This window comes from Mustela nivalis (assembly GCF_964662115.1).
Source record: "Mustela nivalis genome assembly, chromosome: 2".
NCBI classification, from domain to species: Eukaryota; Metazoa; Chordata; class Mammalia; order Carnivora; family Mustelidae; genus Mustela; species Mustela nivalis.
In genome coordinates, this window is record NC_139021.1 from 135,143,916 (window position 1) to 135,155,619 (window position 11,704).

Consider the following 11,704-nt stretch of genomic DNA (forward strand, 5'->3'; position numbering starts at 1 on the left):
TCATACATCTTGTAAATAGTAGAACAGTATTTGATTTGATTTGATTTATTAATTTTCTTTACTACAGCACTTTTTTTTTTTTTTTTACTGCACACTATTTATTTCCCACTTTATTTTATTGTGCTCATTTACAGTGAGGCATGCTGGGGCCTAATGTTTTCACATGACAGTAGAAAACCAAAATTTGTTGACCTCTCTTAAAGAATTGAGTATTGTGTGTAAAAAACCTTACATAAATTAAAAGGATGAATAAATTTACAGTTGGAAATACAAATCATTTTACAGCTCAAAGCAACTAACAACCCACCATGCTTTGGCAGGAAAACATCTGTTAAGAAAGGAAAGTGGGGGACGCCTGGGTGGCTCAGTGGGTTAAGTGTCTACCTTTGGCTCAGGTCATAATCTCAGGGTCCTGGGATTGAGCCATGCATTGGGCTCTCTGTTCAACAGAGAGCCTGCTTCACCACCACCACCATCACCCCTTCCCGCCTGCCTCTCTGCCTCCTTGGGATCTCTCTCTCTTGCTCTGTGTCAAATAAATAAATACAATCTTAAAAAAAAAAAAAAAAAGAAAGAAAGGAAAGTGCGTTTACCTAAAGTTCACATCTTGCCAACTCTGTCAGACCAGCAAGACAGAAATGACAACTGGTTCAGGACTCTTGCCAGCCTCTAAAGACATTCTAGAGAATAAGCAGCTCTTACACACGAATACCTTGCACAGATCAAGACCCTTATGGTCTCAGGGTGCCTGGGTGGCACTAAGACCACTAAGTGGCTGCCTTCAGCTCAGGTCATGATCCCAGGGTCCTGGGATTGAACACTGCTCAACTGCTTCTCCCTCTCCATCTGCCTGCTACTCTGCCTACTTGTGCTCCCTATCAAATAAATAAAAACTTAAAAAAAAAAAAAAAGAACCTTATGGTCTTGCAGATTCTCAAGTCAATGGATTTCTCTTCCATAAACATGTTATCATCAACCTCAGGATGAAGAGACTGAGCCACACGTGCTAAAGGTTTAAATCAAAGATATGTGCAGGGTATTAAACATATACCAAGGGAATAGTTAACTTGGATACAAGGTCAAGATCAGCAACAAGTTCTCCAATCCAGTGCTGATATCAGATACAAGCTTCAAGGACAAATTTCCTCAAAGGCTTATTCCAGGGTCCTGAGGCTAGCATGAGGTATACACACTTGCTGGAACAAATTTGTACTCTGGAGTTCATTTATGCAGCAAATGCTAAGCATCTGCCTGCAGTCCATTTAGAAGCATTTGTGGTGGATGGTGGAGGGGCCCAACTCATCACTCCTGCTGGAAGGTGGACAGTGAGGTTAGCACGGAGCCTTTGACTCACACAGAGTACTTGCGTTCAGGAGGAAAGATGATCTTGATCTTCATCATGTTGGGTTCCAGAGCTATGATCTCCTTTTGCATCCTATCTGTGATGCCGGAGTACATGGTGGTCCCACACAGAGTACTTGCGTTCAGGAGGAGACATGATCTTGATCTTCATCATGTCGGGTTCCAGAGCTATGATCACCTTCTGCATCCTATCTGTGATGCCGGAGTACACAGTGGTCCCGCCAGACAGCACCATGTCAGTGTAGAAGTCCTTCTGGATGTCGACGTCATACTTCATGATGAAGTTGAAGGTGGTCTTCATACCCATACCCAGGAAGGAAGGCTGGAAGAGCATCTCAGGACAGTGGAACCCCTTGCTGCCATTGGTGATCACCTGCCCATCTGGCACCTCATAGCTCTTCTCCAAGGAGGAGGAAGACATATGGTGGCCACCTCCTGCTCAAAATCCAAAGCGATGTAGCAGAGCTTCTCCTTGATGTCATGCAGGATTTCCTGTTTAGTGGTGGTGGTGAGGCTGTAACCACCCTCTATGAGGGTTTTCAGGAGGTAGTCCATCAGGTCTTGTCCAGCCAGGTCCAGACACAGGATGGTGTGGCATAAAGTGTGCTCCTCATAGATGGGCACAGTGTGGGATATTGCATCCTCAGAGTCCATGACAATACCAGTGGTGTAGCCAGAAGCATACAGGGACAGCACAGCCTGGATGGCCTCATACGTGGCTGGAGTGTTGAGGTCTCCATGATTTGAGTCATCTGATGGTTGGCCTCAAGGTTCAGGAGACCTCGGTCAGCAGCATGGGGTGCTCCTCGGGGACCATGCACAGCTTGTTGCAGAAGGTGTGGTGTCGGATCTTCTCCATGTCGTCCCCATTGGTGACAATGCTGTGTTCAATGGGGTTCTTCTGGCCCATGTCCACCGTAATGCCCTCATGTCGGGGCTGCCAGATGATGGATGGGAACACAACTGGCAGAGGGGGAAGGGGAGGGTGTTATCCTCAGCAAAGTCAGCCTTGCACCTGCCAGAGCCATTGTCAATGACAAGCACTGGGATCTCCTTTTCCACTGGGATCAGTGAAGGTGGCGGGAGAACCTGGAGTGCGGGCTGGCTGCAGCGAGTGAGCTAGAATCAGGATTTTAAACCATGCAGTGGCATTCAGCATCTAAGCTCTTAAACTCCTTTATCCTTCAAGTAAAGGACCCATCAAATTCTCTAATCGTCTTCCCCCAAATGAACTATTATTTACTATTCACTGTAGATTAGAAAGATAAAGTTTAATAACTGGAAAATAACCATTAGTTTTCTCATGAAAATATCAATGAATCAGATAGATTATAAATGATATAAAATTAATTAAATGTATACATGTAATGAAATATAATTAATTAATTACATAGAATTAATTAAATATATAGAATTATTTTAAAATATATTTAAATATTCATGGACCCAGATGTCCGCCCAAGAGAAATGAAAACTAATGTCTACATAAAAACGTGTATGTGAACGCTCATAGCAGCATTATTCATAATAGTCAAAAAGTGGAAACAATTAAAATATCCATAAACTATTGATTGATAGGGGCTCCCTATTATATATGCTTTTGTATGGTCCCCTCTCACATAGAATCTGGATAGACATCACTCTCTTTTTTAAAATTAGTAATATTTTATTTTATTTTAAAAAATATTTTGTTTATTTATTTGACAGAGATCACAAATAGGCAGAGAGGCAGGCAGAGAGAGAAGAGGAAGAAATCTCCCTGCTTGGCAGAGAGCTTGATTCAGGGCTTGATCCCAGGACCCTGGGATCATGACCTGAGCCGAAGGCAGAGGCTTTAACCCACTGAGCCACCCAGATGCCCCTAAAATTAGTAATATTTTAAATTAGATTTAAAGTGTCATCCAAAATTTTGAAGCTCGATGATGGGTGCATGATACAGTTTTTGTATCTTTGAACATTTCTCTACATTTTTCTACTTTTTTGTTTTGCTTTGTTTTGTTTTAACCAGTAGACTACAGTGAAAGTGACATCAGTTCTAGACTTAAGCCTTGCAAATACTTGGCAATTTTTGTGCAAAAGGGAAAGGGAAAGGGAATCTTAAGCAGGCTCCAGCCCAGCACCAGGGTGGGGCGGTGGTGGGGCTCTATCTCAAGACCCGGCATCAAGACCTGAGCCAAGATCACGAGTCTGACACTTAACCAACTGAGCCACCCAGGCACCCTGCTTTTGCACTTTTGGGGAGTCCTAAAGTGCCATGTAAAAAGTCTGGCTGCCCTGCTGGAGAGATTGTAGAGACCACTTTTATGCAACCTACTTAAACAACAGAAAGCTGAGTGGGGTAGAGGGGCCCACAGTGAAACCCTAGTTGAATACAAACAGGCCCATTAGGTGACCCACCTCAAAATATCCATAAGCCCTAGCTGACCAATGAGTTACTTACACCTTAACACAGTTACCAAAAAGGAAAATTCCATAGTTCCCACAGCTCCTCACCTTCCCTCTTAACTGCAGCCCCTCCCCCCACACTGCCTCCTGCCAGACAGTGTCTCCTTTACTGTCCTGCCCACTTCTCTCTTGCAGTGTATTCAGTAAACTTCTATCTCCTTTGTTCTGTCTTGTGTAAATTCTGTTACCACTCGCACTGCTGGCCTCCACCCAGTTGGACAGTCCCATAGAGAAGTGATCTGGAGAGGCCAGGTAGAAAGGGAGAGACCCTGGGACTGGATGGAGAAAGAGGCCCGGCCATCCCAGCAGCCCATTTCTCCCCTTCCCCTCCCAACCAACCTCAGCAAAGTTCCAGGCATGTAGGTACGCCATCTTGGATGTTCTGGTCTAATGGAGACCCAAATGACTGCAGCTTCATCTGACATCACATGGAGCAAAACTCCCGACTGAGGCCGGTCAATCCATGGAAGCATGACAGATAAGACAATAAAGCCACTGAATTTTGGAGTGTTTCCATTGTGTAGCCATAAATAATTGAAATGGATATTTTTGGTTTGTATTCTTTTTTTTTTTTTTTTAAGATTTTATTTGTTCATTTGACAGAGACAGAGAGAGATCGCAAGTAGGCAGAGAGGTAGGCAGAGGGGAAGAGAGAAGCCGGCACCCTGCTGAGCAGAGATCCTGATGCAGGGCTCGATCCCAGAATCCTGAGATGATGACCTGAACAGAAGGCAGAGGTTTAAGCCACTGAGCCACCTAGGCGCCTCTTGGTTTGTATTCTTCTAATCTTTTAATCCCACAGGTGTTCATGGCTTTGCTGTTCTTAAAGTTCTTTGGGGGTAGCTGTTCTTAAAGTTCTTTAGGGGAAGAAACTGCCGTAGTTCTTTGGAAATAATTTCAAATTTATAAAAAAGTGACGAAATATATGCAGACAGTCCATCTATCTTCCATCTTGATCCTCCACTTATTATTATTATTATTTCTTAATCATTTGAGAATAAATTGTAGACATGATGCCCCATTACCCTTTAATATTCCAGTCTATTTCGTGAGTGCAGGGATTCAGTACAACAATCCAAATCAGGAAATTAATTCCATCCAATAATATCATCTCAGGTATATACCCCATACGAGTCTTACCCATGATCTCAGTAATGTCCCTTATATGTCCAGGATTTGAGTTAGAATCTCATGTTGCATTTAGTTGTCCTGTCTCTTTAGTCTTCCTCACCTGGAAGTTTCTCAGTTTCTTAGTCTTCTTTCATGATTTTGGCAGTTTCGGAGAGCCCAGACCAATTACTTTTTCTTTTTTTAAGATTTTATTTGTTTATTTGACAGAAAGAGAAAGAGATCACAAGTAGGCAGAGAGGCAGGCAGAGAGAGAGAAGGAAGCAGGCTCCCCGCTGAGCAGAGAGCTCAATGCGAGGCTTGATCCCATGACCCTGGGATTATGACTGAGCTGAAGGCAGAGGCTTAACCCACTGAGCCACCCAGGTGCTCTGAAACCAATTATTTTTGAGAATGTTTCTCAATTATCAGAACTTATCTGCTGTTTCTTTTTAATGTATGCATTTTGTCAGAAATCTCATAGAAGTAATGCTGTGTGAGTCTCCTGGAATCATATGACATTAATTTGTCCCATTAATGGTGATGTCAACTGCTATTACTTAGTTAAGACGGTGTCTGCCAGGTTCTCTAGTGTAACATAATTATTAATTATTTTGTATGAAGAATCTTTGAGATCATTTGAATATCTTGTTTCTTATCAACTTTCCATCAGTTTAAACATTGATTAATGATTCTAACCTGAATAAATTATTCTGATGATTATGAAATAGAGATTTTTCTAAACTTATTATTCCTTCTAGATTTATTAGGTAGGATAGAAATTTCCTTTCTCTCCTATTAATTATTGTCAATATGGACCCAGGATCTCTCGTTCTTTTTTTTTTTTTTTTCAGGATTTCTTTTTTACTCACAGAGTTACAATCTGTTGGTATTATTACTTATTTTGATATTCACTTTATCCCAGACTTGACCAGCAATAGCCCCTTCAAACTGGTTGCTATGTCTTACGGACATGTCTCCATCATTTTTCAAACATTTTTTTTTTAACTTTTTAGTGTCATAAAATGTTCTAAATACATACATCTTATATTTCCCCTAGAGTTGGTCATTCTGGCAGAGAACTGGTTCCTTTTAGTGGATAATGTTATCTAGAAACCAAGAGCTAAATATCTGATCTCATTGTTATCAGAATACTATTGCATCTAGACCTCTTAGTGAACAAGTTAGAACACACACACATATACACACAGAATTAGTATTATTTTTATAGCATTTTTAAAGATTTTATTTATTTGAGAGAAGGAGCGAGGGAGAGAGCATGCCCATGTATGAGTTGGGGAAGGGGCAACAGGAGAAACAGACTCTCCACTGAGCAGGGAGCTATACAGGGGCTTGATCCCAGACTCTGGGGTCACGATTTGAGTCAAAGGCAGTTGCCCCCAGATGCCCAACACACAATTATATTTATCTATCTATCTAATCAGGCCATAATACTGATATCTCCAATTCCTGTGCAGTACTCCAGGATATGTTCTGGACTTCCTAACTTCCATAGTTATAACACTTTTTCTGATAGTGAAAAATCTGTATTTATTTATTTGCCTAACCCTGGACATGCCAACCTCCACCTCTTACTGGATACCAGTGGAAAGCTCAGCTGTAAAGAAGGGAAAGAGGAAGAGAAAAGAAAAGCCTTTTTAAAAAATATGTGTCGGAAATTTGAGCAACATATAGTAAACATATATGTATATTCAACTTTTTGACCAAGCAGTTCACTGAATTTTGGAGTTCAATTTTCTTAAATAGCAAAAAGGATAGGGCACCTGAGGGGCTCGGTCAATTAAGCATCTGACTGTTGATTTTGTCTCAGGTCATGATCTCAGGGTCCTAAGACTGAGCCCCGTGTGGCATTTGAGATTCTCTTTCTCTCTGCTCCCCCTTCCTCCCCCACCTCATGAGCTCTCTCTTAAGAAAAAAAAAATAACAAAAAGGACAAACAAATTTGCTTAAAGATCCGTATTATTACCATTAACAAAGATTTTAGCAAACTCGAATTTCAGTGGCATCTCAAAAAGTATAAAAAGAATGAGATTGTGAACTAGAAGGAACTCAGTATAATTTCTGTCTCTAAGACTCAGTGAACCTTGAGTAAATTTCCCAATTTCTCTGAAATTAAGTTTCCTCTTCTGTAAAATGGAGATGAATGGAAGACATTATTGTTTTTTGGACTAAATGAAAACAACATATATACAATGGATTACCTTGATAAAAACTGGATCTTGAGATTTTTTAAGTCAAATAAAAAGTATTACTTAAAAGTTATAAGTGGGGAAGCAACAAGATGGTGGAGGAGCAGGAGACATAAATATTTTCAGGTCCTAGGAGTTCAGCTAGATAGTTATCGAACCATTCTGTACACCTATAAACTCAACAGGAGATTGAAGAGAAGAAGAGCAGCAATTCTAGGAACAGAAAAGTGACCACTTTCTGGAAGGTAGGATGTGAGAGAAGTGAATCTCAGGTGATATACAGGAAGATAAACTGCTGGGGGAGGGTCCAGCCCCCGGCAAGTGGTAGAGCAGCTGAGCACAAAATCAGAACTTTTTAGAAGTCTGCTCCACTGCGGGACGTTGCTCCAGAGGCTAAGCAGGGGGTAGAGCCCTCACAGGGACAGTGGGTTACAAAAAGACCAGGGTTGTCTGAGTGTGGCAGAGCTGCCAGGTATCAGAGCGGGGAAGCCAGCTGCAGAGATGGAGCCGAGGAAGGGGTTCCCAGCTCGGGGTTACCTTAAACCATAATCGGAGGCACAGTTGGGTCCCTGCTCTTTGAGGGACCCCACAAGTGGCATATCGGGAAAACTCACCTTTCTGCCCAAGGGGTAGTGGTGCAGGAGCGTGTTGCAGGAATCTGCTGCATTTGGAGACTCCAAATGGGACTATGCATCAGAGATAGAAACGTTCGGTCACAGTCAGGTGAGCTCAGAGTGTGGCCGGAGACCAGGGAGACAGGAGGGATTGACTTCTCTTCTCTGTGGGAGCACTGAGGAGTGGGGCCCTGAGCTCTCAGCTCCTCCATGCTGGAGACTGGGAGGCCGCCATCTTCAGTTCTCCTCCTCTAAACCTGTATGGAAAGCATTCGGGTAACAAAAGCTCCCAAGAGCAGACCCAAGCAGATTACTTAGACTGGCCCCTGGCAAGGGTGGTGCAATTCCACCTCTGGCAAAGATATTTGAGAATCACTGCCACAGGCCCCATCCCCAGAAGATCAGCAAGAACATCCAGCCTAGACCAAGTTCACCTGTCAATGAGAATGCAGAACCCCAGGGCTAAGGGAATGCAGCATATAGAATTCATGGTTTTCCCCTCATGATTCTTTAGTCTTTCAAAGTTAAAATAAAAAAATTTTTTTTTTCTTATTTTATTTTTTCCTCTTTCTTACTTTGACCTTTTTAAAACTATTTTATCTTATCAATACCTTTTCAAAAAACTTTTTAAAAATTTATTTATTTATTTGACAGAAAGAGAGATTAAGATCACAAGTAGGCAGAGAGGCAGGCAGAGAAACAAGCAGAGAGAGAAGGGGAAGCAGGCTCCCCACTGAGCAGAGAGCTGATGCGGGGCTTGATCCCAGGACCCTGAGATCATGACCCAAGCCAAAGGCTGAGGCTTAACCCACTGAGGCACCCAGGTGCCCTCAAAAAATCTTTTTAAATTTAAATTTTCATTGTACAGTAATATTCTATCCCTTCATTGTATTTATCCTTATTTTTAATGTACATATGAGTTTTTCTTTCTTTAAAATTTTGGGATACAGTTTCTTCTTCTTCTTCTTCTTCTTCTTCTTTTAAGATTTTATTTATCCCCCTGACACAGAGAGAGATCACGGTAGGCAGAAAGGCAGGCAGAGAGAGAGTGGGGGAAGCAGGCTCCCTGCTGAGCAGAGAGCCCGATGTGGGGCTCAATCCCAGGACCCTGAGATCATGACCTGAGCTGAAGGCAGACGCTTAACCCACTGAACCACCCAGGTGCCCCCCTTTTTAATTTATATATATTTTTTCAGTGTTCCAAAATTCACTGTTTATGCACCACACCCAGGGCTCCATGCAAAATGTGTCCTCCTTAATACAGTTTCTTCTAACAGATCAAAGTGTTCCCTAAATCTAGCACATGGCTTTGCTCTAGTCTCCAGCCTGATCACATTCTTTCTTCTTCTTTTTTCTTTTTTCAACCAATTTCTTATCAATTCCTTTTTTAGAATATTTTTCAATTTTCATCTTTACAGTCATGTTCTATCCTTTCATTGTCTTTACCCTTATTTTTGTATATATATGTTTTTCTTTCTTTAAAATTTGGGGAGGCATGGAATGCCTGGGTGGCTCAGTGGGTTAAGCCGCTGCCTTCGGCTCAGGTCATGATCTCAGGGTCCTGGGATCGAGTCCCGCATCGAGCTCTCTGCTCAGCAGGAAGCCTGCTTCCTCCTCTCTCTCTCTCTGCCTGCCTCTACGCCTACTTGTGATCTCTCTCTGTCAAATAAATAAATAAAATATTTAAAACAAAAATAAAATTTGGGGAGGCAGTTTCTTCTAACAGACCAAAATACACCCAAAATCAAGTATGTGGCTCTGTTCTTTTCACCAGTCTAGTATATATATATATTTTTTTCTTTTTTTTTTCCTCCTTTCTTCTCCCCCCCCGGTTTCAGGTCTTTTCCGATGTGATTAGTGTATATTTTTCTGGGGTCATTGCTAACCTTTTAGTATTTTGTTCTTTCATTTGTCTATTCTTTTTTTTATTTTATTTTTTATTTATTTATTTATTTTTTTAAAAGATTTTATTTATTTATTTGACAGAGAGAGATCACAAGTAGGCAGAGAGGCAAGCAGAGAGAGAGAGAGAGAGAGAGAGAGAGGAGGAAGCAGGCTCCCCGCCGAGCAGAGAGCCCGATGTGGGACTCGATCCCAGGACCCTGAGATCATGACCTGAGCCGAAGGCAGCGGCTTAACCCACTGAGCCACCCAGGCGCCCTCATTTGTCTATTCTTATCTGGATAAAATGACAGGGTGGAAAAACTCACCTCAAAAAAAAAAAAAAAAAAAAAAGAACAAGAGACAGTACAGACAGCCAGAAACCTAATCAATATGGACATTAGTAAGGTGTCAGAACTAGAGTTCAGAATGATGACTATCGAGGTGCTAGTTGGGCTCAAAAAAACAAAAATCAAGAAAACTATAGAAGGTACTAGAGAATCCCTTTTTGGATTTATAAAAGAACTAAAATCTAACCAAGTTGAAATAAAAAAAGTTATTAATGAGGTGCAATAAAAAATGGAGGATATTACCACTAGGATAAATGAGGCAGGAGAATTAGTGATGTAGAAGACCAAATGATGGAGAATAAGGAAGCTGAGAAAAAGAGAGATAAACAACTACTGGACCACGAGGAGAGAATTCAAGAGATAAGTGATACCATAAGACAAAACAATATTAGAATAACTGGAATCCCAGAAGAAGAAGAAGAAAGAGAGAGAGAGAGAGAGAGCCAGAAGGTTAATTGGAGCAAATTATGGCAGCAAATTTCCCTAATTTGGTGAAGGGAACAAACATCAAAACCCAGGAGGCACAGAGAATCCCCCTTAAAATCAATAAAAGTAGGTCAACACCCCATCATCTAAGAGTAAAACTTACAAGTCTCAATGACAAAGAGAAAATCCTGAAAGCAGCTCCAGACAAGAGGTCTATAACATACAATGGTCTCCAATGGTGGAAATATTAGATTGGCAGCAGACCTATCCACAGAGACCTGGCAGGCCAGAAAGGACTGGCACGATATATTTAGAGTACTAAATGAGAAAAATATGTAGCCAAGAATACTATATCCAGCTAGGCTGTCATTGAAAATAGAAGGAGAGATAAAAAGCTTCCAGGACAAACAAAAACTAAAAGAATTTGCAAATACCAAACCATCCCCACAGGAAATATCGAAAGGGGTCCTCTAAGCAAAGAGAGAGCATAAAAAGAACAGTACAGAAAGGAACAGAGACAATATACAGTAAAAGTCACCTTATAGGCAATATAATGGCACTAAATTCATATCTTTCAATAGTTATCCTGAATATAAATGGGCTAAATGCCCCAATCAAAAGACATAGGGTATCAGAATGGATAAAAACAAAAACAAAGGGGCTGCCTGGGTGGCTCAGTGGGTTAAGTCTCTGCCTTCGGCTCAGGTCATGATCTCAGGGTCCTGGGATTGAGTCCCACATCGGTCTCTCTGCTAGGCAGGGAGCCTGCTTCCTCCTCCCTCTCTCTCTCTGCTTGCCTCTCTGCCTACTTGTGATCTCTCTCTGTCAAATAAATAAAATCTTTAAAAAAAAAAAAAAGCAGAAACTTAAAACAAAACAAAACAAAACAAACAAACAAAACCCAAGACCCATCAGTATGCTGTCTATAAGAAACTCATTTTAGACCCAAAGACACCTCAAGATTTAAAGTGAGGGGGTGGAAAACCATTTACCATTCTAATGGACATCAAAAGAAAGCTGGAATGGCCATCCTTATGTCAGATAAATTAGATTTTAAACCAAAGACTATAATAAGAGATGAGGAAGGACACTATATCATACTTAAAGGGTCTGTCCAACAAGAAGATCTAACAATTTTAAATATCTATGCCCCTAACAGGGGAGCAGCCAATTATATAAACCAAATAATAAAATCAAAGAAACACATTGACAATAATACAAAATAGTAGGGGACTTTAACACCCTCCTCCCCGAAATGGACAGATTATCTAAGCAAAAGATCAGCAAGGAAATAAAGGCTTTGAGTGAC

At 41.2% G+C, this 11,704-nt stretch overlaps 1 pseudogene across 1 annotated transcript; it reads right to left on the reverse strand.

Moving 5' to 3' along the window:
- Window positions 1-1,435: 1,435 nt before the first annotated feature.
- Window positions 1,436-2,272, reverse strand: LOC309859357 (actin, cytoplasmic 1 pseudogene; annotated as a pseudogene). The gene has a single exon. The product of its transcript is annotated as an actin, cytoplasmic 1 pseudogene (transcript).
- Window positions 2,273-11,704: the final 9,432 nt, after the last annotated feature.